The sequence below is a fragment of the Rhinopithecus bieti genome, unplaced genomic scaffold, assembly GCF_001698545.2.
Source record: "Rhinopithecus bieti isolate Rb0 unplaced genomic scaffold, ASM169854v2 scaffold_16234, whole genome shotgun sequence".
In the NCBI taxonomy this organism is placed as follows: Eukaryota; Metazoa; Chordata; class Mammalia; order Primates; family Cercopithecidae; genus Rhinopithecus; species Rhinopithecus bieti.
Window position 1 is genome coordinate 2062733 of NW_016808946.1, and position 4465 is coordinate 2067197.

A 4465-nucleotide genomic window follows, 5' to 3' on the forward strand; every position below is an offset into this window, starting at 1 on the left:
ACCTTCCTTTGCCAGTGATGCACAACTCAACGGTCTTAATGAGCTTTGCTGAGCGTTAATGAGATGCTCTTTGTTAGCTCGGGCACAGCAGGTAGCCCAAGGTCTGTGAGGATGCGCAGACATTTAGCGTGCCAAGGCGGCAGTGCATGACACAGATGAGGGGCTGAAGGCATGAGGAGAGCGAGGGGAGAGGGACCCCCACCCCCTGCCAAGGTTCTCTGAGCCCCCGCTTCTCTCTCCTTCCGTTTGGAGACCAGGAGGTATCAACGTGTGTTCGTGTGTATGGAGCGCCTGCCTTGCCTGGGCGAGAATCTGTGCATTCTCGGGAATCTTTCGAGCACTGGTCAGAGGGAATGCTTTTGCCTCATTTCACTGCTAAGCAACTGAAGTCCAGAAACATGAGCTGTGCCCAGGTCCACACCCCAGCAGCTGACAAGGGTCCTTGAGGAAGGGTAAGGCTGTGCCCACTCCCATGTCCACCCAAGGAAGCTGGACTTTATCCTGGAGGGAATGGGAATTACAATGAAAGGTTTTTAATAACAGAAGACCATTTTATATTTATCCACTTGGTAAAGATCTACAAGGTTGATAGCACACTGTTAGCCGGGCTAAGGGGACACGGGCTGCCATGCACTGCTGATGGGCGTTTAACAGATTCCACTGGGTAATTTGGCAGTCACTATCAAAATTACAATCTCACAGTTCTTTTGATTGAGCAATCCTGCTTTTGAGAATCTGTCCTGCAGCTAAACTTCCTGCGTTGGCCAAGTGTAGAAGTTATTCACTAGAGGCTTGTCCGGTGCAGCAAAGGACTGTGAGCCCCACATATCCATCGGCACGGGGACAGTGGAACATTCTGTAGCCGTATTAAGAACGAGGAAGCGGCCGGGCGTGGTGGCTCAAGCCTGTAATCCCAGCACTTTGGGAGGCCGAGACGGGCGGATCACGAGGTCAGGAGATCGAGACCATCCTATCCTGGCTAACACTGTGAAACCCCGTCTCTACTAAAAAATACAAAAAACTAGCTGGGCGAGGTGGCGGGCGCCTGTAGTCCCAGCTACTTGGGAGGCTGAGGCAGGAGAATGGCGTGAACCTGGGAGGCGGAGCTTGCAGTGAGCTGAGATCCAGCCACTGCACTCCAGCCCCGGCGACAGAGTGAGACTCCGTCTCAAAAAAAAAAAAAAAAAAAAAAAAAAAAAAAAAAAAAAAAAAAAAAAAAAGAAAACTTTTTTGCACACAAAAAAAAAAAAAAAAAAAAAAAAAAAAAAAAAAAAAAAAAAAAAAAAAAAAACAAGAGACATTTTGGGTTAGCAAATAAAAAAAAAAAAAAAAAAAAAAAAAAAAAAAAGAACGGGGAAGCATTCTGTGTACCAACAATAAAAAAAAAAAAAAAGCCAAGATATATTAAATGGGGTGGGGGGAAGCTTGCAGAACAGTGTGTGAAATATGCTAGTGTGTGTATAAAAAATGTGTTAAAAAAATGGCTGGGTGAGAGAACATGTACTCATTTTTTGCTTGCATATGCATGAAGAAATTCTGAAGAAAATAAGAAAAACAGAAACAGTGCTTACCTGTGTGTGGAGAGAGTGGCGTTAGGCAGATGGTAGAAAGCGACGGAAGGAAGGTTTTATAAATCTTTTCACACTCTTGGATTTTTTTTACTACAGAAATGTATTATCTAGATGATATTTTGTAAGCAGGGGAGAGACGTGGCTGTCATTTGCTCCTTAGAAAGCTCTCGCTGGCTGCAGGGCTGAGGGTGGAGCGGAGGCAGAGAGAGCAGGGAGGAAGGAGAGAAGGAGCTCACCCCTGCTCAGAAGACATCAGCAAATGTCAACTGACTTGCTCTGCCCTAGAGGCATCGCCAGGAGATGATGGCACCAGCGCCAGTCACCTTCCCTGCCTTCCCTGAGTAAGGATGCGACAGGACCGGCCTGGCCTGCTCCAGAGCCAGAGTCCCAGTCAGAGGCTTTGGAACACTGAGCAGCATGACATTGCCTGGTGCTGCTCCCTTGCCCACCCTTGTGGTTGAGCAGAGGGGGTGCTTGGGAGGGGGCTGCACGGGGTAATAGAAAGAGGCCGGAGTTCGGATACAGCCATCCTGTGGTGCAGTCATGGAATGCTTCCTCACCCTGCCTCCATGAACTGTGTGGATGTGGGCAAGTCACATTCCCCATCTTAACCTGTCTGCCCATCCATTCAATAGAATAATACCCATCGTGCATGATCGTGTTTTGATAAGATGATGTTTGCCAAGGGCTTGGCCACAGCAATACCTCTAAAACCATCATCCCGACATCATCGTTGTTATGAAACAGATTTCTCCCAACTCAGGACAGCATTTATGCATTTGGAATTGCAAAGCCCTGCGATAAATAGGAACTGTTCTGTCCCCAGCTGGTCCCTCTCCAACTGCCGGTGGTGTGTGTTTTCTTGTCCTATTGACGTCGGGCCCAGCCATGTGACTTTTGTTGTCCCTGGGGATATTGTCAAGAGCGAGACCAGTGCAGGCTTGTAGTTCCTGTCCGAGGGGACCTCCCTGTGCTTCTCTGCCTCCCTGGGAAGAGCAAGCCCCAGCGAGCCCACTGGTTCCAGCAGGTTGAGAGACACGTGGAACTGACTTGAGCCAATGTGTGGCCTGGAGCCAGGTCCCAGCTGACACCAAGTAACTGTCATGCAAAGCCATGGAGTGCCAGCGGTTTGTTTCACAGCTTTACTGCAGCAATAGTTGCCTGAAGCATTGCCTGTTGCCTCCAGAATGAAGTTGAAGTTACTTCACCCAGCCTTCCAGGTCCTTTAGGGTCTCAATGACTTCTGCGTTTTGATCTCATGCCACTGCCTCCACATTGCACCTCGGGTCTCAGCGGAACCAACTTTCAGTTCCTTAGTTGTGTCGAGCTGTGGCTCCCTCGCCGCCTAAACACTCCTCCTGCACCTGCTACACCTTCATAGCCTCCCCTTCTCCTTCAGGATACAGCTTCCTCCAGGAAGCCTTCATTGGTGCCCAAGTCTGGGTTCGTCATCCTGGTATATGAACACACAGCACTGTACTTCCTCTGCCCTGTGTTGTTAATGACCTGGTACTTGGCTCTGTCTCCACACTGCAGGGAGAAGGCATGAAGGCTCCATGAAGACAAAGACTGGGTATCTCTAGTTCCTGGCATATAGTCTCTTCATAAATATCTCTTGACTGGATACATTTTCTATCCCTTCAAGCCTCAATCTGCCTTTCTGTAAAATGGGAACAATCTCATCAGAACTGGCGCAGAGCAGTGTCCTGGCCTGTCCTGGCTGCAGTGGGAGGAGCCAGCACGCACCTTTCACTCTCCAGCTGCCTCTGCCTGCCCATCCCTGCTTCCCATCCTCCTCCTGCCTCTTCTCCAAGGAACTCCAGGTGAAGATGTGGATTGTCCAGAAGATGAATGCCCCGGTCTACATGATGGGATGCTGCTTGTACTTTCCTGGTTTGCATGGGGAGAAGAGAAGAGCTTCCTACGGGGCTGTCCCCAGTCACTCCACTCTGCCTGCCGGAGCACCTTCAGGGCTGATCTGCCTTGCCTTATTGGTGAGGACAGGCAGAAGCCAGGGCACCAGGAAGGGAGAAAAGCTGAGCTGTAACCAAGTCCCTTCCACAGGCTCCTCTCCACCTAAGCTCACTTCCTCCCCACCACCCACTCCGTGAAGAAGGTGCACCCCCATTTCTCAGAGAGGAAAGTGACTCACATACCTTCACCGAGTGGTGGGATTGGCACCCAGGCCAGCTGACTCCAAGGACAGTTTGCACTACGTATGAATGCCTCACAGGGAGCAATGGCTCAAAGGGCCTCTGTGGGAGACAGAGGGGATTTGTGACACTACTACAATAAGAAGAGAGACTATGCACCTCACAAGAGGCTGTCTCGTTCAGAACCTCAGCAGCTCCTCACGACTTTGCGAGGCAGGCATGTTACCACCCCATTCTACAGATGAGAAAGCCGAGGCTTAGCAAGGTGGAGTGACTTCTCCCGGGGGCTCACAGCAAATGACGAAGCTGAGGCAAGACTCTTCCCATCTTGTCCCCTGAATCATTGAATTCCAGAGGTCCCACCCAGGGCAGCCCTTGTCCCAGGGACATTTTGGCAGAACCTGATATCTTGGGACATATCCTGTCCCTTTGGTGTGGTGATGAGACCATCAGGCTCCCTACGTTCCACCCATAGTTGTGTGACCTGTACAAGACTCCTAATCTCTCTGAGCCTCCGGGTATCAATCATCTCTTGCTGCCTAACAAACCACTTCAACATCGAGTGGCTTAAGACAACCATGTATTTAGCTCATGATTCTGTCACAAAAGTAGCTGGGCTCATCTGGGAGATTCTGGCCCTGGTAGGGCTCCCTGGTGTGTCCACAGTCAGCTGTAGGTTCACTGGGTGGTTCTGCTTTGGAGGCTTAGCTGACTGTCAGGCAGGAAGCAGGGGTCACAGGG